A 23,349-nucleotide genomic window follows, 5' to 3' on the forward strand; every position below is an offset into this window, starting at 1 on the left:
ACATTCGAAGATAAGCTGGCCTCCATCGGAGGCCAGCTTACTGCAGTTTGCGGAAAACCGTAGATAAGCTGGCCTCGGAAGCCAGTTTACGGTACAGTTGTTCTTGTATATATATATATATATATATATATATATATATATATATATATAAGCACAATAAGCCCGTAAACTGGCCTTGCTTACAAATGTCCATTAACTGGCCTTTTACGAAAATCGGTATTTTATTGTTATTTTACGCTATATATTGCCTAAATTAACTAGTTTAACATTATTTTGTGTTACTTAACGGTTTAGTATTTGACTGTATTAAATTTGCAATTTTTGAAAGACATAACTATTTTTGGCCAGTAAACTGGCTTCCTCGAGGCCAGCTTACTGCTAAAACCTATATACGATGCCAGCTTACGGCACCTATTTTTTGTTCATGCACAACAAGCCCGTAAGCTGGACTATGTACCCCATGACCTCAGAAAGTTAGTGGGATAAACTGGACTGAGATATAACATTCATTGACGTCATATATAAGGAATGTACGGATTAGCTAGACTTAATTTAAGTTGTTTATTTTAAATTAATCGTGTTGTTGGATCTGATCTCCATGCGCACGTGGTATGTACAGAAGAGAAAGGGGGTAAATCCCAAACCATGTGTTTGAAGTTTAAGATGTTATTATAATTGTGATAAGTCTTATTCGAAGGAAATATCCTGCAGTAAAGAAACGTCTGTTTATTATCATAAGGCGTGTGCCGATCACGTTGGTGCCGATATGGACTTGTAATAGATACATGTATCAGTAATGAACCAAGTGACGGGATCTTGAATTCAGTTTTATCCAGCAAGATTTAACATTTCACCAATATGGTGAAACAAGATTGGAATAGCAGAATGAAAGTTTATTGATAGTCATGCATCAAGGTAAGCAAAAAGGTCAAGATCTAGGACATTCATTGTATGCACAAAAAGTCATTTAAAATGAGATTGAACAAAATCAGATACTGTTTACAATACTTAAACAATAATGATCTCTACCTCTGGGACAGTGGGATTAGCAAACAGAAGGGGTACATTGTACACAGGGCTGTCACTTTAACTGTGGAATGTACTAGTAACATTATTGATCCAAGAAGAAACTGACAATTTAGAAATTATTGAAATAAAAGCATCATATGTAGAATGTGGTATGGAAAAAAATATAATAGGTTGGTACGAGCGTCTTGACATTGAAGCTTAGCCATAGCCATTTGATTTTCCACAGTAATTTGACATGATATTGGTGAAAAATGGACAAAAGTTTCAAAAATCCTCGCACGTTAAATAACCCTACTGTGGTATTCTCCCGGAGTAGGAACCATAGGGCTCCGCCACAGGAGGCTAAATTGCCTGACCCTACCCACCTCTCCCTATTTCCAGTGGCAATCAAAATTTGTCGACCCCATTATCCTTGTCTCCCATCCCATGTTTCATTTCATCTTCATTTCATGTTCATTTTATCATCCACTTCATGTTCATCACCTGAATATAGCAGAAATATTGCTGCCTGGGTGTTAAACCCCAACAATCAATCAATCAATCAAAAATCGTAAGTATATACGGTGGTTTATCATACACGTACATGCATGTACATGTACGTGTATGATTTGTGGATCTCACACAACCAAACCTTACAGAAATTTTGTTAGCTGTTCGTCTATAACATATGAATGTTGGTACATTTGTAGCAATTGTGGATAGAGCCGGTCTGACTTCTGGATACATGTACTGTACAAAATGTACCTGACAGACAAACTTGTCTGGGTATGTCCTGCATTGCAAATGGCCCTGACAAAGACCATGAGGCCAACAATTGTAGCCCATATTCTTTATTTTTTTTACATTTTATTGATACATGTATTTTATTCATCTGTAATTCCATTTTACCTTTTAAAAGTGGCTTTTGTTTACTTATACAATATTCTTATTTACAATGTGCATTTAATTTGAGCCACTTCACAACATACATGTATATGTTATTTCGAACCTAAAGTAGGAGGTGCACAATGGGAATATATATGTAATAAAGATTCTGTGAAAATTCATACATATTCTATTCAGTGGTGTAGGAGGATTAATGGATGGGTCCCACCTTCTGTAACAGAAGGAAGGAAGGATAGGCAGAAGGATGGACACCCCTATCATTATGTACATAAACATGTACCCCCACTCTGCAATCCAGGACTTGTTATTGCTAGAACATGTTTAAAATTGGTCCTAGAACCTAGGATTTATAAATAACATTTAAGTAGCACTCCAGATAAGATTCAGTCAATTGTGATTCATTTGTTGGAAAGCCTACATATTTTTTTTTTATTTTTGATACAATTGTATTGTTTATTTTAAAATGTTTAAAAGTAAACAGAAATTAATATGTGGCTCTTCATATCACCCTTGTCTTTAGGAAATAAAAATCATAAAGAATGTACTGTAGAATTCAAAATTAAGGGAGATTACTCTGTAAGCAGGTGCGGATCCAAGGACTGGCATGCTGGGCATACGCCCCCCACTAAATTGGTAAGAAAAAAAATTCACCACAAGTTTCACCCCACAATATTTTTTGCCTTGCTTTGCATTAAATTCAATTAATGCCCCCACTAAACTCAAATCCTGGATCTGCCCCTGGTAAGTGACACTAAAATACAATAGAAGCTGTTGGATTTTCAATGTGAATTATATCTAAGATCAAACAGATTGGAATGAATGCTTATATATTTTATCATAGACCTATTAAGTAACATAATAACAAAAAAAAATGTGTAGCCTTTTTGTAAGATGTACAATGTATCAGGTTCTACAGAATTTGCATGATTCTTACAAAGACTACTACTTAAGACCTTTCTGGAACTTTTTATCTCATAATTTTTGTCTTTATAAGTTGACAGTTAATTACGCCTATTGACAGGTTGCATTATACATGTATTCAGTATTGTAGTTTTCATTGGATATGCACTTTGAAGATATGTGACAAACAACCGGTCAGGTCAGAAAAAAAACGCCTCATCTTTGTATGCCCTAAGCACACCAACTTTCTTTATTATAAATGCAGTGCTTTCATTAAGAGCCGGTACCCGGTACTTTTACCCGGCTACGGTAGCGTATGGTACCGACAGAATAAAATAAAAGCAAAAAAAATCTTGAGGAAAAATCTAGTTAATATATATCTAAGATCGTTCTGTCTGTAGCCCGTGTAGGCAATGTCTCCAAAATTGTTAATTATTGTTTATATTGGTGTCTTCGTCGAGGTCCGCGTCGAAATCTAATCGGTAAAGCGCTTTAACCTACGGGATATAAAGTAGTGTCCATTTGTAGAAAACATGTGGTGACTCAACCACCGATTATTTTGTGCTGAACAAAAAGCTTAACACAGGTAAAGATTCTATAAAACGTGTAAAAAATGTCGTTCGTATTTGGAATTGCCCCATACCCGTCATTTTTCCCGATATTTGTTGTGATTTGTGCAGGCGAGAGCAGGAATTATTAATGTTGACAACGAGTTAACGTCGTGAAACAAACTTGTACAAAATATAATTTAAGGGACGACCATCCGATTCAGCGGGGAGGGGGAGTTTTTGTAAAAATATTCTGGCAACCTTAAGTTTTAAAAGAACATGTCTGGTCTTTGCTCACAAAAATAGAAAAAATCCGAGATTCAACACTGCTATATATATAATATTAGAAAATAGATACATTGTAATGTTTAAAAAATTCTGTCCGTCTTGAAGTCAACCAGACTAAAAACTGCCAGCCTTGTTCTTTTTCAGAAGCAAATAATTTATTATCAGACTATGATTTTTAGACCAACATTTCATAATAAGACACAAGCAATTGCTCTACATGTCACAGTAATAATTATAGGCAATAAACAACAATGAAGTTTTATTATGAAAATGATTAGTCTAGAATTGTATCTGGTGGGAATCAAGGGGAGTTCCTGGATTTCAGGGTTATGAGACTAAATCAGTTATGATTCATCATATATCTTGATTTCAAATTTGTATGCTTTAATGAATCAAATATTGCAGACTTAATCCCATATTTTCAAGCCAAAATTTAAATCTCAGGAGCTTCCAGGCTTTGCCCTTCCCCAACTTCCGGACCCCTTACCAAGGCATTGCCCTTGACCCACTTAAGCGGCCCCCAGACCCCTTGCCGAATTTATTTGCTACCTTCTACTTTCTGTAAAGTACCTCCGGCTTGAAAAATTAATGAAACCCCTGACGGTTATATACATGTACATGTATCTCTATAGACTGAGATATATATGTACATGTACATGGATGAATTGTTTCTTTTACTTTTCAATAACATTTCTTAGAACTGTTAGACTATCAAACTGTCAGACCATCAACCTGTTGGACTAAAGAACTGTCAGACCATTGGTACAGCCCATATTATTTAAGTGTATTGGTTATTATTAACTAAAGATGTGAATTCAAAAAACGTTTTTTAGATAACATCTGTTATCTAAAGATAGAAGACTTTAATTTATGAATATGATTATGCATAACCAAGTTGTTTTATTTGAACAAAAATTTAAACAATTAAGGAAATAGATACTTCATGATTGTGGCACTGGATACAAAATGTATTTTAGCAGGGGCTGCTCTGGTTTCCAAAATTATGTTCCCAGAAAAATCACCAGCTACCATTTTTTGTCGCCATGTTGTCATGACATGTTAACATGTACCCAAGATTCACTCTTGATGCATGTATAAAGCAGGTCTTTTGTTCTAGTCTGTCACTTTCATATGCATAAAATAAAAACGTACTACTCCAGAAACTGGTACTTTACTTCTATCAAAGACTTTATATTACTATTCTCATATATTCAATGATTTTAAAACATGTTCACCTTTGTCATTTATGGGCTAATTTATCTAATACAATATAATTTATTTTTTTTTATTTTTAACAAATTTGATTCTTTTTCTCAAGTGATAAAATTTCTATCAAACTACATTTTGTACCATGGACCATTAACTGTGTCCCTGTTTAATTATCTTGATGTCTGAATAGCATTTCTTTAATTAGATTTTGGGAATCCCCATTCTATTTGTTTACCAATTTTTCCGCCAAAAAAGTCACATGGCAAAAGTGTAAACAAATGTCATCCATTTTCTTTTACCAATTCTTTCATTTCGAAGTATTTAGACACTTCCTGATGGGATAATCATTGTTAATTGGATTTAATTTATTCTGTTATTAGGTAAGTCTGTTTCTGAATGTATTACATTGTTAAACAGGGCTGTGAAACTTGTGTGTAGCCACATGCACATGGCCTTAATTGTGTTTACCTTTGACCAGATGAGAGTTTTTATTGGCTCAATAATATATTTACATTTGATTGACACCTCCCATGAATATATTCGCCTGGTCTAATTACCTTTAATTGCTTTCAGTCGTTAATAGATCATAGTCAATTAACTCTGACCAGGTGTCAACACAAAATTAGAGAGAATATCCGTTGCTGGTAAACTAGCTGTCAATTTTAATATACAAAACCTAGGCGCCAAGAAAATCGCCAACTGGCTATTTTTGTCGCCAGATAAAATAAAAAATCACAAATTGCGACATTGGCGAAGCCCAGCGCGACCCCTGTTTTAGTAATTCATTCATTTACATGTAAGCACTTGTAATCTTGTTTCTTTTTTATTTATAGTTGCAATGTACATGTATTGCTGAAGCTATAAAAGACATTTTGACATTTCCGACTTCTTTAGAATTACATAAATGGCATTGCCTATCCTGATATAGTACATTATGCCAGCATAGTAGTATCAAAATACAACTGTGCATCGACCTTTGAAATGCCAGAGTCTTAGAATATAACTTCAGCAATAAAGCCTAATGAAGGAAACACTCAAACGATATGCACAAGTTTTGAAATTCCTTGACACAACAGATTATGAAAGCAACGTATGAATATATACATGTATGTTGAAGCATAACAATGGGGGATAACTGAAGTCTTACGAGCAGTAGACAAGTGCATGTGCAAATGCAATTATACATGAACATGTAGGTAAACAGTTTGCCTGAACCCATATTATTGTACATTATTACATGCATGAATGTACATAAATAATACATTAATACTCCTTTGTGTACATGTACATCTGGTTTTCATTTTTAAGACAGGAAGAATAAAAATAACGAAGCTATGAAAAAATAGTTTTGATCGTTCTTTAACTCCTTAGACTAGTAAGGGCAATATACAAGGTACAAAGAAATTGTAGTATTTTCATTGATAATTTAAATAGGAGGCGAAAATGATATTCAGTTCTTTATGCAGAAATTTCATTGTAAGAAATACATGTATGTGGCTATGTTTGCTGGATGCAGGCTTTAATTTAAAACATGGAATTGTACATACAGTGTATCAGTACATGTACTGGTATATAATTTTAAGTTATCAATTGAATTATATGTATGGAATGTACATAAGAAATTACTGAAAAACTTAAAAAGGTTAGTATTGTCAGCTATAGGAAAATAAATACTACTGTTTTTCCTATACCTGAATGTAGGGTATGAAACTCATTCAAATTCTAGTCAGTCCTGAATACAATTTTACAATATATGGCTTTATAGATTTTTGTTAAAATTGGTCAGCCCTGTCAAAAAAGTCTCGGGCTGGGGACAGGCTACTATTTCTAACTCTGCTGAATGGTGTTTTTCAATTTTTCAACACATGCAATGCAACATCTTGATACTTGTAGCATGTTTTTGCATAGTAGCATGGATAACTTTCTGCGGACACTGCTTCATGGCGTAAACACACACTTTACACCTACATGACTTGATATGGAAGTTTTCAAAGTAGGTGCACATTGTTTATGTATATTTGAATGTAAGAATCACTCACTGAATGTATTTTTGCTCCTTTCAATTGATATTTTTTCTAGAAATAATGTTTTTATGCAGTTCTTGAGGATTTTGAGAAAAAACAGTTATTTCCCCATACATATGGTCACTTAATATCAGATTCATTCACGTACAACTTTTTTTTTTAAAGGTGCAAATTACTGTTACTATTTAATATGGGGTAGGCATCACCTAAATCAGCGAGCACCATGAGCTTTACCATGTATCGTCTGTGCGAGACTTGTAAAAATAATAAAGGACATTACAAAGGAAGTGGGGGGGGTCGACCCAGATGAAATTTTTGCCTCGCAAGTGCAATATTCTTATTTATATTTAAGCAGCAAGCAAAATCAATATTTCTATTTGAAAAACAAATAAAAATATACAGGTTAAGATTACATTTCAGTAAAAAAAAATCCTCTTTTCTGATAGTTTCAAGTCTTTTTCTAATTTGTTATACTTATTTAAAGAAGTGAATGTTATGTTTATAAAAACTTTGGGAAACATGTGGATGTAAGTGCGTGTATCTCTGCTGCTTAACCTGGAAGCCCTGGTAATATTTTCTTTCCACAAGTTTCTCTCAAATATAACCCTGATTCACCAGTAACGTCTTATATTTTTTTACTGAAATGTAATCTTAACCTATATATTTTTATTTGTTTGATTTATGGAAATGATGAATTTTCTCTGTAAGGACAGTCATTTTTTGTTACTTCAGGGACATGACTTTTCTTTTTCTTAAGTATATTGGGGAATCTTAAGGGAAATTTAGAAAGTACACGTAATAGCGGTAGAGCTCACACTGCTTCGTGGCACTCGCTATAAATATTGTAGTTTACGACAAATCTGGAATAACAATTTTTATCATACTTTAGTCATATTTCTTCTTGTAAACCTGAATTGTCTGTTACTCAGTCCGATTCCTAAATGTCATAGCATAAAACATATGAATTTCATGTTTTTTGGTAATATGGTGGCAAATTGTGAATTTTTCATGTAATAAATACAGTATTCTGTCTTTTATAGGTTTAAGCAATCGAGAATAGATGTCAATTGCCAGGTTTTAGAGGTTTGACTGAACAACTGTGCCCTGCTGTTGCACCACAGCTTTATGTATTTTGACACTTGATTTGAAAATAACCTTCTTGAAAGATTTATGTAAGCATTTTTATTTGTTAGCATATACCACACTATTCTATCATGTAGTTAAAATGCTGATTTTATGCTTTACCAGAAAAAAAAAACTGCATTTTAGTAAAAAATATGTGTTTTTCATTAACTAATTTCCTGACGCCGATAGCAAGATGTGATAAAAATAAGCAAATTTTACAGTGTTATGTATTGGGGCTATGTTCCTATAGGAAATACACTACTTCATCAAACTAATGATGAAACAAGGGTGTATTTTGTTCAGCTTTCATTATTTATGTAATGAACAGCATTTAATATATTTTTTTTTGCAGGAGGAAAAAAAGCTGTCTTGCATGATGCGCACATTAATTCTAATATGCCCTGGCAAGGATCAAACCAAAGTATGAGAGCTCTGTAACTTCTTATTTGTGTAATAAAATGGATACACTTAGTGAAAAAAACACTTTTCCTGTTGCTTCATTCAGATAAGTGGAGGTAAAGACACTGTTTTTTTTTTTAGCTGAAAAGATCTTTTGAAACAAAGTATGATATATCCTTTTGTTACTGGGAAAATGTAAGGCAATAATTTAATTTTAAATATAATATGTGTACCATATTTCTTAAGGCTGTAATTCTATACCTACTTATTTTGCCCAACTATACAATTTTGTCGGTGCACATACATGTACATTGTAACATACATGCACATTGCCTTGAGAAAAAGAAAACTAATAAAAATAAGAAAAATTGCATTGCTATTATGGTTATCATTTCATTATTTTTCTGGAAGTACATGTATATATTGTTGCATACATTGTACATATTGGTATCACCTTGTCTCTCTTTCTGTGAGAATATTTTTACTTAAAATTGTTCCGCTCCAAGGGGATGGATTTCAAATTTTATATGAGGATTTATATATGTACATGTAAAATGTAAGTAAGAAACAAGTTGTTCTCCAATGTCACCTTCCTGTACGAGTTGGGGTATACCTAGCACAACACTGCATACAGCTTCATATTTCTTGAAGATATCTAAAATTTACATATGTACATGGTACATTTATATGTTAAATTTATTTACAGGCATCAAAGTTGAATGGATCTGTACTGCAGTCTGGCTTGTAAACATTAGCTACTAGATTATGCTCTTGATGTAATAAGGATTCAGGTATTTAAAACATGTTCTTATACTTCCTGCAAACAAATTTAGGGAATATATTGGAATCTCTTTGTCTGTCTGTCTGTCTGTCCAACTGGCCACAGTTCTTGTTAGCACAACTCCTAAACTGCTGAAGGGATTTTGATGAAACTTTAAAGGAAAGTTTGAATCTTTTGTAGATGAACATGAAGGAATATAGTTCCTGTTACGGACTCCCAAGGGAGGTAATCCAACTTAAGGGTTTTTATACTGAGCATTGCATGCAAGGCAAATGACAGACTTTCAGTCAAACTGGAATAGGTATCAGATAGGTCCAAAGAAGTTGATCAGGGTAGTGAATTCCAAGAGAAAGTGGTCTTTAAATTGGGTAAAAATTAAGATATATAAATATATATATATATTATTATTTACAGTATTTACGTGAAGGTACAGTACACTGAATTATTTTTTTAAAAAATGGACATCACTGTTTACCTATCCTATCTCCCCCTTTCAGCTGTTGTCCCTTTTTAGCTCACCTGGCCGAAGGCTTTATGAACTGTTGGCATCATTTAGCAGCCCTCTTTGTTAACAGTTTTTTACACTCTTCTCTTTTGACACTACTGGACCAATTAGAACAAAACTTGGTATTAATGTTTCTTGGGGTATTCTGCACCGAACTGTGTGTGGAGTTTTGATTCCTTAAATAACATGGCCACCATTACTAAAAATAGAAAATAGGGATAAGACAGTAGTTTGCACATATCTGCAATACCATTATGTTTGGCTAAATTCTGACAGCAGTTGAAAGTGTTTAGAATAGTGAGATCTATCTCTGGTCAAATTTTCATTTTAATCGTTAAGCCATGTTGAAATAATTACCCTTTTTTAATGCTTTGTCCCTATTTTTAATGTTATTTCTTTCAAAAATCTTTTCCTTTGAAACTACGGGACCAATAAGAACTAAAGTAAGTATGAATATTCATTAACTTGTTCTATGTAGATCTGATGTGGGGATTTTTGACCCATGGAAAATATGACCGCAGTTACTTAAGATAGGACAAAGAGGTCAGTCCAGTTTTTCTCTTACATGTATATATCCAAAATTGAAAGGTTTAGCCAAATTCTTTCATTACCAAAATGATCCCTATCATAAGGCCTACAAATGTCTTTTGGGATCAAGTTGTCAGACAATGCCTTGTTAGAGGTTACAGACCACCAATTCAACCAATGAGCATTTGGAACGTACGCAAAAATAGTCCTACACAGAAATTACCCCTGTTCCTCATAGTGCTGTGAAAAAAGTTCTCATCTTATTTAAAAAATTTAAACAGTTTCTGAAAGGAAAAACATTTCTGCACATTTTATAGGTGCATTTTGCTTCTTGTGATGTGAAGCCTAATCTCCATAATGATTTTTAAATATACCCCTATCTTGTGAAAACACTGGGATTTCCCATGCTATTTATAGACCCTTCACTTCCGGTGACCAGTACTGCACTGCAAGTCTGCTAACCCCACATGCCATTCTGAGGATTGTGAGCTGACATATGTAGAATCATGCTGATATATAGTCCTCTGCAGGTTAAAGTTAAGGTAAAGTCCAGAGAAGTCATTGAATATTGTGAAATTAGCATAGAAGCCTATGGGAAGTGGAATTAGTGGTTTTTAGCCTTAAGCTGAAGCCATGGCAAAATGAAAAGTTTCTTGAAATAGCTTTAAACTACTTGAAGATCTTGTTAACTTTGCCATGAGAGGAATACACTACAAAAATCCTTCAAAATATGCATTTTTTTAAGTTATAGATCCAAATTATGGAAAATTGGTCTTTTTGGCTGATTTTTATGTCCTATCTTGTAAAAAGTGTAGAAAATTTAGTAAAAATATCAAATATTAAACTTTGAGGGCTATATTTACCTAAATATGGTGGTAATAAGCACTTGAAATCAAGTTTTGTGTAGATTTGAGCACAAATTAGGTTAGAAATGAGGAAAAACTCACTTTCATTACTGCGGTTAAGGCCATATAAGCATTCCCCTATGGCAACATGGAAAATCCATTATTGAGTACTTTTTTTTGCTTTAGGTGCCCTTTACTGGTCATGTTTTAATTTGAAAACACTGTATTTACAAATTTAAAGCCAAATATATCACCTTTTGTGAAAATTTAAAGATTTAGGATTTTTGACATGTGATCAAGAAAAAGGAGGAGGCATGTCAGAAATAAATTTTTAAAAATAGACCAATTTCTCAGAAAATGATTACTTTTAAATCTCCCTCTTTATTAATATTGTTAAAAAACAAGTTGTGATTGATTTTTTTTATTTGAAAAGTCAGAAAAAGTTCTTTGCAAATATTTAATGCATTTAAGTATGGTAGAATATTGTCACTTTTTTGCATGCGCAACTTGGTTACCCTATATTTAAAAAATCAAATATTTAAAAAAGTGCTTGTCACATTTCACTGAGACTTTGCAAATGCATTCAGTATGTGTGTAGGAAGATACCTGTATAGTTATTTATTTTTTCTAAGACAAAAAAGTGACTCTTTAGGTTACAGACCACCAATTCAACCAATGAGCATTTGGAATGTACGCAAAAATAGTCCTACACAGAAATTACCCCTGTTCCTCATAGTGCTGTGAAAAAAGTTCTCATCTTATTTAAAAAATTTAAACAGTTTCTGAAAGGAAAAACATTTCTGCACATTTTATAGGTGCATTTTGCTTCTTGTGATGTGAAGCCTAATCTCCATAATGATTTTTAAATATACCCCTATCTTGTGAAAACACTGGGATTTCCCATGCTATTTATAGACCCTTCACTTCCGGTGACCAGTACTGCACTGCAAGTCTGCTAACCCCACATGCCATTCTGAGGATTGTGAGCTGACACATGTAGAATCATGCTGATATATAGTCCTCTGCAGGTTAAAGTTAAGGTAAAGTCCAGAGAAGTCATTGAATATTGTGAAATTAGCATAGAAGCCTATGGGAAGTGGAATTAGTGGTTTTTAGCCTTAGAGTTATTGCCCTGGAAAGGCAAAAATAAGGTTTTTAGCAGTTTTTAGCCAGTATCTTGAAAACTATCGTAGAAAGAAACTTTCAATTAATGAAATGATCCTTATGAAAAGTTGTATCAAAGTGTACATGAGTTAAAATTGTTGGATGACTCCTTGTTCGAGTTATTGCCCTTGAAAGGCAAAAATTTAGCTAGGTGAGTAATTCAAATCATGGGAGCCTCTTGTTTTCTAAAGCTTGCTGATAATGAGTTGATTTTTTGTATTTGAGTCTACCATAATGAGTTACAGATCAAGATTAAGTTTTTGTTCCACTTCACTGATTTTTTCAGAAATTATGGTCCTTAGACTTTGCAAATTTTACAAAAATTAAAGTTTTTCAGACACTTGCAATTAATGGGCTGATTGTTGGTGTATTATTCGACTATGATGAGTTACAGATCAAGCATATTTTTTGTACCATACTGCTGATTTTTACCAAAATTACAAAATAACAGTTTTTTGCACTTTTTTTTCTAAACTCTTGCAGATATTGAGCTGATTTTTTGGTATTTGAGAATTCATTTTGCATTTTTGTACCCAGATTAGTTCGGATCAAGTTTTTGCTTCATTGAAATTTACTTTGAATTAAGGCCCTTTAAACTTTCCTTTAAGCTCACATGGACCAAGTTCCCAGTGAGCTCATGCTTTGACTTTGTGTCCGTTTTCTCTCATGTTCATATACATGAATTGGACCAGTTTTAACCTGACTTGGCAGAAACATTGTATGCAAAAGTCTCTACAAAAGATCCACTTATGGTTCCCCTTAATCAAAATGGTCCCCTTAGAGGCCATTTAAGCTTCTGATTGGCCAATTTTCAATGATCAACTTCTGAAATCACAAGTATCAATGTTTTGAAACATGATAGGGTTAATGACTTTGATGCCTTCAACAAATGATTCACCTTTTGTGGGGCTCTTGTAACTCATGGGGTGGCTGCAGCCACTCGAAATTGCCTTTGAAACCTTATGGGAAAACACATTTTGGCCTTTATCTTTGCTTTTGCAAAGCGGTCAAAAGTGACCAAACTTGGCAGAAATAATAAAATGGACAACTTTAACATTTGATTAAATTTTGATTCCACTTGATTAAACAAGATTGCGGCCGGAGGCCATTTAAGCTTCTGATTTTCTGAGTTTTCAATAATCACCTCCTCTGAAACTACAGGTGCCAATAATCTGAAACTGAGTAGGGTTAACTACCAATGTCTTCTGCATGATCCACCTTGTGTGTGGCTCAGGTGGCACAGTGGGTGGCTTTGGCTTATGAAACCCTATGTGGAAACACGTTTTGGCCTATATGTTTACTCTTCTGAAGGCAGTGGTGACCAAACTTGGCAGAAGTAATGAAAGGGACAACCCTAACAATCCATTTTAAAACACGTGCCAAAATTTTGAAACTTGATAGGGATAATGACCTCAATACACCTTACAAATAGTCTGTGTTTTGTATGGCTCTGGGGATGGCAGGAATGATGTAAGTATAGAAAACTCTCTTAATCTTTTATTTAAATGATCTAATGATATGACCACATGATTTCAAAGTTTTAAGGTGAGTGATTCTGGCACTCTAAAGCCTCTGGTTTTTTTTTCAAATACATTTTATTTGAGTTTCCAATATGTGAACACAAGGGTATGTGAGCATTTATAATACCCACCACTTGCAAAGAGGGAGTATTTTTGGGAATGGGGTTGTCTGTCTTATTTTGACTATTTTTGATCCAGAATACACACAAATAATGCACATACAATGCATATTTTTAGGTTCAGTGTGTTTTTGGCTCTACGTGTTGGGGGGGGGAGTTGCCATTTAGCCCAGAAGTGGTTAGTGAGACCTAAGGAAGTTAGATGGACAGCATTTTCAGTCAGAAACAAAAAGTTCTGCACTTTGATTGATTCACAACCTGTATATTCTTCAAAGGAGAAGGGGTGAATACTTACCGTGATAACGGGTCTTATTGGCCTCAAATTCAACTGAAAATTAATCATAAAGTGTTCAGTAATTTCAGTTGTGAATTTTGAGACTTGAATCAATCACAAATGAGAAAACATAAAGACTTCTAATAATTCTTGAATTCAACGGAAAGACAAATTGCTTGAAGTTTACCAATACACTGTAATAAAATATTATATTGTACTTTTTGATCACTCTGTGGTCATATTTTTGGCAAGAAACAACTTCATATTTAGTAAATACATTCATTATTACATAAATTATCATATATATGTAAAAATATAAAGTTGTTTCTTAGGTTTTGACATAGTTTTCTGGATGTATATAATAATTCTTGAATTCAACGGAAAGACAAATTGCTTGAAGTTTACCAATAATAAAATATTATATTGTACTTTTTGGTCACTCTGTGGTCATATTTTTGGCAAGAAACAACTTCATATTTAGTAAATACATTCATTATTACATAAATTATCATATATATGTAAAAATATAAAGTTGTTTCTTAGGTTTTGACATAGTTTTCTGGATGTATATGTAAATATGTCTGAAAAAAAACAAATTTATTGTATAACAAAATTTAAAATTCTCAGCAGTTTTTTGCTAAATTATGTAAAAGTATGGCACCATTATGACTCCTTTACAATGAACTAATGCCATAAATGATTAGTTTTCTTATATTTTTATATTTTACTATGTTTTGAACAACTTATACAACAAAGTTGATATTTTTAGGCAATATTCATAGCTTAATGCCCTTTCACCTTTAGAATTTGGACCTTTTATTTAATTTGGTTTTCATTGGGGTTAAAAGGGATGAAGTTTAACTTTATTTTGATTTTTAAAAAAAATAGTTCTTTTGTAATTATCAACATACTAAATGTATCTGTAAATCCCACTTTTCACTGAATTTTTTAACAGTTAAATATCTGATTATAATTCTATATTCTATGATCACATTCAGCATTAAGAAAGTTGAAAGTTTTTCAAAGTTAAGCCCTAAGATGTACACAAACATGTTTGATATTGTATTTAATTTAAACTATTGACTGTACAAATACCTGCTCTCAATATTCAGTTTAACACCAGTAAATTGAATCAACTGGCGCACTGAGATAAATTAAATTATACCCCCACTTGAAAAGCAGGAGGTATATAGTGATGATGTGTCCATCCGTTTATCTGTTCCCAGTTCTAATCTGCAACTCCTCTGAAACTGCTGAATGAAATTTGATGAAACTTAACAGATTCTTTGATATTGTGAAAGTATTTTGATTTGTGTATTCCAATTTCTATGGAGCAGGGATGAAACATAAGTTTGTGGATTATTGAATTTGTGGTTTTGAAGTTTTATCAATGGGAACCTACTTTTCATTGGGGCCTCAAAATTTGGAATTGTTCAAAATAAAGCTTTTTATCCTTTTTGTACACATAAGTGTTTAAACCAGCTAGTTTGATAAGATTTAGGCCAAAACAGAAAAGCATCTCATCATTGTAGCACAAACAAAATTGCCTAAATGATGAAAAATCCATAAAATCTTAATAATTCAGCATATATTTGATGGTTTTTGTGAAAAATCAATTTGGTCACATTCGTGATCATTCTTTATCTTTATATATATTGTGTAGTTTGTAAGATACAACATTTATGTCAATATTTGGATAAACACGGATATCAATCACCACTCCCTTTTTAGGCAAAAACCATAGAGAAATATGCACAAAAATGCAACAAAATTGAAGATTTCACTACTACGTGTTAATTTTGACTGCTATTAGGTCAAATACATTCATGATGTCATCAAAATCGGCTGAGATGTATTTACTTCAACCATTATCTAGTAAAGACCAAAACTAATCTTTCAAAAATGTTGAATACTGGGGCCAAAATAGGACCTTACCAAACCTATTCCTTTCATGGTTTGGCCTACCCACTAAGACCATGAAAAATGGTACCCCAGGAACAATTGTACTTTTACTGTACATGATTCCATACTGCATCTCCTATTTTGTTTTCCCATCTGATTGACTTTTGGGGTTTCCTGATGCAAAATATGTACTTAGTCATATGTAGACCAAAAGGGTACCCTCTGCAAATCGTCTACTTCTCTGAAAATGCTGAATGGACTTTGTTGAAATTTTCACAGATTCTTTATTACATTAGACCTTTGTGTACCTCCAATTTTATTACCATCTGAATGCTAAAATCACTTATGGGGTATCATATATGGTTTCTGGGGAGGGAAATAACTTGTGAGGGTATCATCATGTAGGCTTTGCTCACAGTTTCCTTAACTTAACAGGTCAAAATTTTATTGCTAAAATAATCTTTTTTCTTTCAGCAGATCATTTGAAGCCTCCTGATGTACCAGTTATATGGTCTGTAATCTAGCAGTCATGACTCTAGTAGAAAAAGCTTTTTGACATAATAGAATATGTAAGTCAAAGTATTAGCAATATTTTTACGGTTATAGTACTGCTGTAAGTTCTGAAGTTAATGAGATTTTGTCTGTGATTATATATTTTCTATATTTTCATCTTCAGTAATACCAACAAGTTATTACTACTACTTCTAATAGTTGTGATTACACCCAGTCACAGTTTTATAACACCACTAAAAAAATTGATATGGTATAATGGAATCACCCTGTCATCCTAGTCATTGGTGTCTCTTCACTTTGGTCTTTTTATGATAACACAAGTAAAACTAATTCAATTCTTTGAAAGCATTGTTCCTAGGGACAGACATGGTGGAGGACTCCATAGTTTTGGGTGGTTTTTTGCCCCAACTCCTTTGAAAATATGTAACTAAAAAGAGGAAAAAAAGGTGAAATCATTTGAATTGATAGAAAAAATTTATTTTAATTCTATTTTTTAAGGAATTAAGTGTCAATTTGTTCCTCTTAAATTTTTTTTTCAGATTTCTTTAGAAGCATATTAGGGGTATACTGAAAAAATATTATCTTGCCTTGGGAAAATGAGCTAACTCCCTTTTAAAAGCGTTTAATTTCACACCATTATCTAGGCTTCTTGTGGAAGAAATAGTTTCCTTTTGAAAATAGTGTCTTGTTTGTGCAATCTAGATAGTATTGTTGGTCATTGTTATAAAAAAAACATATACCTCGGTGACCCTTAATTGCTACCCTATGTAAAAACTAAGTCATTTTTAGCTCACCTGGCTGAAGGCCATGTAAGCTATTCCCATCACTGGGTGTCCATCGTCGTCCATCGTCGTTGTTAACAATTTTACAAAACTCTTCTCCTCTGAAACTACTTGACCAAATGGAACTTAACTTGGTATGAATGTTTCTTGGGGTATCCTGCATAGAACTGTTGTGGGGATTTTTGATCCATCGAAAAACATGGCCGCTGTTACTAACAATAGAACATAGGGGTCAGACAGTAGTTTTTTGCATATATCTCCTTACCGGGATAAAAGTGTTCAGCATGATGAGATCTATCTGTGGTCAAATTTTCATTTTCATCTATTAAGCCATATTGGAGTTATTGCCCTTTTTCAAATTTTTTTGCTATTTTTAATGTTATTTCTTTCAAAAATATTCTCCTCTGACACTATTTCACTTTTTTCACTTACTACTTAAACTTGGTATAAGTGTTCCTGCATAGACTTGAAGTGGTGTTTTTTGATCCGTTGAAAAAAACATTGTCACTGTTACTGAAAATAGAACATAGGGGTCAAACAGTAGTTTATCGCATATATCCAAAACCATTCAGTTCAGCCAAATTCTTTCATAGCTGAAATGATCCTTATTTTTAGGACTACAAAAGTCTTCAGGCATAAAATTTGTCAGACGGCTTCTTAGAAGAGTTATTGCCCTTCATAGGAAAATGACAGGGTTTTTTTTACAGTTTTCAGCCAGTGTCTTGAAAACTATGATATATTTAGACTTTCATTTACTGAAATGATGCTTATGATAAGTCCTATCAAAGTTATCTTGAGTCAAAATTGTTGGACAACTTCTTGTTTAATTTATTGCCCTTGAAAGGGAAAATTCAACAGGTGAGCAATTCAGGCTCCTGGGAGCCTCTTGTTTTAGTACAGCACTACTTCAAATCTTATCTAATTAAGTACTTAATGTTACTACTCGAAATCCAGTCTACATTTTTTATAAAGTTTATACAATGGTGCATTTATTGGTTTTAGCATTTCTTTTCCTTTTTCGATTAATTTGAATCAGTGCTTTTACAATAAATATACTGTATAAGCTTTCTTAAAGGTTCACCATTTTAAGTACTAGTTGTCACTTAGTTATCTGACAAGTAAACCTATTTATCATACTAGAATACTTTAATTATCTGACTAGTTAACTTACAAGAAATAAATTGTCTTGGTCATATAATCACCCCGTCCTCTTAGTTATGTTAACTTGGGTTAAACTTGTCTGGTCTTTTTTGAAATTTCAACACACTGTTCCTAGGGACATGGTGGAAAGCCATATTGTTTTTTTGTGGTTTTTACCCCATCACTTTTAAAAAGAGGGAAGATGAGTGTTATAATTGGAATAAAAAAGAATGTTCTAAATCTGATTTTTATGTTTCAAAAGTCAATGTGTTTCTTTTAAAATTTTGTTTTAAAAATATTTACAGGGTAGTCTTTGGAGTAAAGGGGATACAAAATTGGGTCATGCAAAATTTTTTGTTCAATTTTTGGTCAGATTTAAAAAAAAATATATTTTGTATTGGATCCCTGCATGTGTTTTTTCATCAGATTTCTGTTTCTCTTAAGGTTTTCAAGTCATTAAAGGTCAAAGAGGCCACACCCTAAAAAATGTGCTTTAATTTCAACGATATTTGATGTATATAGTTAGTATTGTCTCCTTAGTTGAATGGTAATGATGCAAATGTTGCATATCATGATTTAACTTCATTCTATGTTTTTTTGCAGCAAATGCATAGCGGCCTAATGGCCCCACCCACCCTTGACCAAATGGGATAACAAGGCATAGAGCAACCCCATCCTAAATTTTGTTGAGGGATTCTAAAATTTCCTACATTTCAGATACTCTTTTTCTGCAATATTTTGGTTAAACATGGTAACAAAGCGTGAAACCTTTATTTATTTGCTTAATTAGGCTGGGTTTACTATGTGAGTGGCCCTTTGCAAGTCCGGGTGTCAAAAGAATAGGCCTGCAGCAGCGCTAAGCTTGTCATAAAAGGTGATTAAATAGTGCTCAGAAACCTAGCCGTGGGCTAGGCGCTCTGCTCACAGAGCAACTGGGTTGTGTGCCCCAGGAGGTGGAATGGGGTACCCCTGGTATGTTACATGTTGGGGTTGTCAGGAAAACCTGGCCGCAAACCATAGTGGTGCACCATGTTGGGAAAGATGCCACAGTCCTCACACTTTAGAGAACCCTGCTGTGGTGTTCGATAGGAGTGGGAACCTTTGTGCTCCGCCACAGGAGGCTAAACTGCCCTACCCTACCCATCTCTCCCTTTTAACTTGTGACAATCAAAATTTATCGACTTATTATCCTTGTGTCTCATCCTTTTTCATTTCATCATCATTTCATGTTCATTTTATCATCCCTTTCATGTTCATCGCATGAATATAGCTGAAATATTGCTGTTTGGGCATTAAACCCCAACAATCAATCAATCAATCAAGTAGGTGAGTGATTCAGGCTTGTCAAGGGCCTTTTGTTCTTTTAAATTGTTTCTTATTTTTTGTTTAATATATTCCTCATATGTCACGAAAGTTTTGCGACATTTGAGGAATCTAATAAAAAAAAATTAAGATACAATTTTTAAGGTATTACTTGTTTGCGTCATTTTTAAGATTTTCGATTAGATCACTTGATTATGAAGCACTAAATTTGCTACATTTAAGTTAATCATATCTGGTATGTAGTTGGATTAGCATTACTACATCACAATTCAGTTTCATTTTTTGCATATGCGTTTGCAGTCATGTTTTATTGACTTTATTGATTTTGAAACTTCAGATTTAAATGTTAAGTTTTCTTTTTAGGTCAGTTTAGTATGAACCACATGTGGTAGATCACTGAATCAAAATTATATATAAGTTTATGCATATGCCCCGGCATTCACGATCTAGAGACTTTGAAATTTTAAACTCTTGTAAGGTTGTAATTTGCTGTAGTTTTGCCTCTAATTGGTAGAAAGTAGATCTTGGGATTTTTTTTATTATTAATCAATTTTGTGATTTTGTTCAGTAGAAGGTAATTTATTGTTAAGGACTTTTAACTCAGTTCATTTGTCATGTTTACTCCATTGCTGGGGCTTATGAATTAATTACAGAAAATGATAATAATTTTTTCTGAAATTTATGTATATAATTCGGCTTGTAAGTATCTTTAGGCCAGAGAAGTTTTATATAGTTTGCACTTGTGAATTCTTTTTAATCTGCTCAAATGTGTATATTGACATGCACATGAAAATTTATTGTGGTCTAGTGCCTAATAGGGGGTATCAGAAATGTTATTTGCTAGTGTTTGGGGGGGGGAGGGGGTAAGTTGATGTTTATTTTCAAGAATTCTGTAAATCTACATGAAAGAGTAATCAAGGGAACCAAGGTTATAGCAGTAAATCAAAAGAATGTAATCCAGAATCAAAGGCCAGACATGGAAAACAGACATACATCCTCAAAAGCATCCTCAGCTTTTCTAGAAACACCAGCCGAGTTGCTCATAAAAAGTCAAGTCCGGGGTAGCTGAAAGAGGAAAGGAAAAATTTGACACGTTGAACAAATAAGTTTTCATGGCGCAGATGGATACACAGTAGCGATCCATGAGTTCATGATGACGATTATAAAACTTCTGTTGTGATGACTTCAATCTTGTAGCAACAAAATACTGTTCCAGAAGCCTATTTGTTAGAGTTCTAGTGCAATACAAAAAGTCTGCGTAGTTTCGGCAAGTTCTGGCATTATGTATTAGTTGTGATATAAACACTTCATACGCAGGAGCTGAAGGAACTTGCCACAGATGAAAGGAAAGTTGACAATTCTGAATGAAAAGTTATCACGTTTATCGTAGTTTGGTGAATAGTTTTTAAGTGTAGGTCAAGATATGAGGCTGACTTTGCAGTGGCATTAGTATCCTTTATCTCAAGTTCTGTGGGGTAGATGTGATTTATCAAATTCCCGAAATTAGGATTGTTTATAGATAATACGTCATCTATATAGTGGAAACTGAGATTAAAAGATCTAGCCAAACGATGTATAATGTTTTTAAGTCGGGATTTTAACTGAGTATGGGAAATAGAAGTATACAGTGTTAAAAAAGCATAGGTTTTAATGCTATTAAAGTCTTGAACTGATTGTCTCCAAAAGATCTTTTCAAATTTTTCAGGTTCCACAGTAATACCACTATGGGAGTAATAAGTGTTGTGGTAGGACTGCAGACCCTCTTTGACAGTTGTGAGTATAGAAGTTAAAAGTATTGAAAGAGGTTTGGTGGTACATTTTGCAGATCCAGCTATGAAACGTTGTTTGTATGGATTCGTGTGGAGTTTAGGAATCCAGTACATAAATGGTAAATCACAATCATTGTCCTTGGTAGAGAGACCAAAAGAAATGTACTCTGATTTTCCATTGAAACTGCACTTTACTTTTGCTAGGGCTGCTAGGTGTGAAATATAAACCAGTGAGCAAAACATTGCTCAGCTTTGAGATTTTCTGGACTAACTATACACTAGGAACATTAAAACAACCACAAAATTATCTGTGAACAAGGTTTAGACTGAAATCTGACAATTTAGTTCATTTTTATGAACCCAATTAATTCAATATGTCAAGATCAGGGGTTTTCACAGCCTTGTCTTAGGGTCTATAAAAACACAGAGTTGTGTTTTTTAATTGTTTTGAAATTTTTGTATTTGCTAGAGAAAAAACATTTATAATGTGAAAGAAGACCTCATAGTTTCATTCCATTGACATTAATACATCTAGTCTATACATGTATATTCATGTACCTTATGAGGTCTCAGAAATACTTTATTTAGAGTAAGTCATACAAGGTAAGGTTTCAAAACAGACAAATTTTGTAGAAACACACACAAAATATAGCTGACTGTTGGCTTATGTATCTTATAAGCTTAGAACCTTACATTATTTCACATTTTTTCAGCTTTTTGTTCAAAGCCAAAATAAAGGCTAGCATAAGATAAAGGTCAAAATCGCACTTCAGCAAGCTATGTAAAGGTCTGGTTTAAAATGATCTGAAGTGACACTGTTAGCTTTGAAACCATTTCATATTATTTCTAATGTACATTTTAATATATATAGGCCACTTCAAGTTTTAAGTTGATCCTTTTAAGTCACTGTCAGAATCACAAAATGAGTTTTCATACCTACCGCTTTACGTGGTCTTAAAAAACACAATGTTTTGCCTCAAACCAACTCTAGCTCTTGTAAATTAAAATACACGTGATGATGCAACTGATGTAAAACAAGTTACCAAAAATATTGCATTTAAAAAAAAACGGACTTTTTAAAGGGCTCTTATTTATTTTGACCACAAGACATGTGAGTCATGGAATGAACCACTGATGGTTCCCCATCTCCAGGTCATATGAATTTATTCCAGAAAATTTGTTACTTTTTCTAATATTTATATATAAAATCAGGCTTGTAGGTATCTTAAGGCCAGAGAAGCTTTATTTAGTTTGTGGTGGTGGAGTTTTAAAAATCTGCTCAAATGTGTATATTGAAATACACTTGAAAATTTATTGTGGTCTCTTGCCTACAATACAATATCATATCTGTTTCATCCATATGCTCTGCAAGTACTATCAAGTATTGAACAAAAATGACCATTCACAACAGGCAAGACATACATGTATCTCTGTGATAACAGTGTTTATTTTTTTTGTAAAACAAGGATATTTTTGTTTTACATTAGGAAATGTATGAATATTTGTCATAATTTGTTTTTATATAATTCCTAGAAGTATTTTAACTTTTAGTTAAATGGTATGGTTTACAACAGCCATAGGGATCACAGCAAGCTGGAACCAGTGGAATGTATTAAAAAGACAGAACAAACTGTACCATTATAGAAATAAAAAAATATAAAATTCTAAAATATGTATATTTTTTTAACAAGTCACCCATGAAGACTTACAAGGTTAGGAATGCAAGTCCACTTGAGCCACAGGCTATCCTGTTAGTGTGTCTGCTATCTTGTCTATA

The 23,349-nt window shown here is 33.3% G+C and overlaps 2 long non-coding RNA genes across 9 annotated transcripts; both read left to right on the forward strand.

The window, feature by feature from the left end:
* Positions 1–300: 300 nt before the first annotated feature.
* LOC148608617 (uncharacterized) lies at positions 301–23,242 on the forward strand. Of its 8 annotated transcripts, none has more exons than XR_015914880.1 (7): positions 301–915; positions 7,924–8,055; positions 8,361–8,523; positions 9,114–9,198; positions 16,520–16,614; positions 21,509–21,691; positions 23,124–23,242. It is a non-coding gene; the product is annotated as an uncharacterized LOC148608617 (long non-coding RNA). The 8 variants fall into 8 exon arrangements; XR_015914886.1 differs by having other exon boundaries at positions 306–915; positions 21,509–21,576; XR_015914884.1 differs by lacking the exon at positions 301–915 and adding exons at positions 3,407–5,239; positions 5,693–6,051 and having other exon boundaries at positions 21,509–23,242.
* Positions 9,888–13,917, forward strand: LOC148608618 (uncharacterized). Its single transcript, XR_015914887.1, has 2 exons — positions 9,888–10,375; positions 12,191–13,917. It is a non-coding gene; the product is annotated as an uncharacterized LOC148608618 (long non-coding RNA).
* Positions 23,243–23,349: the final 107 nt, after the last annotated feature.

This window comes from Perna viridis, chromosome 9 (assembly GCF_037379345.1).
Source record: "Perna viridis isolate PV_CMFRI_1.1 ecotype Kerala chromosome 9, ASM3737934v1, whole genome shotgun sequence".
Lineage (NCBI taxonomy): Eukaryota > Metazoa > Mollusca > Bivalvia > Mytilida > Mytilidae > Perna > Perna viridis.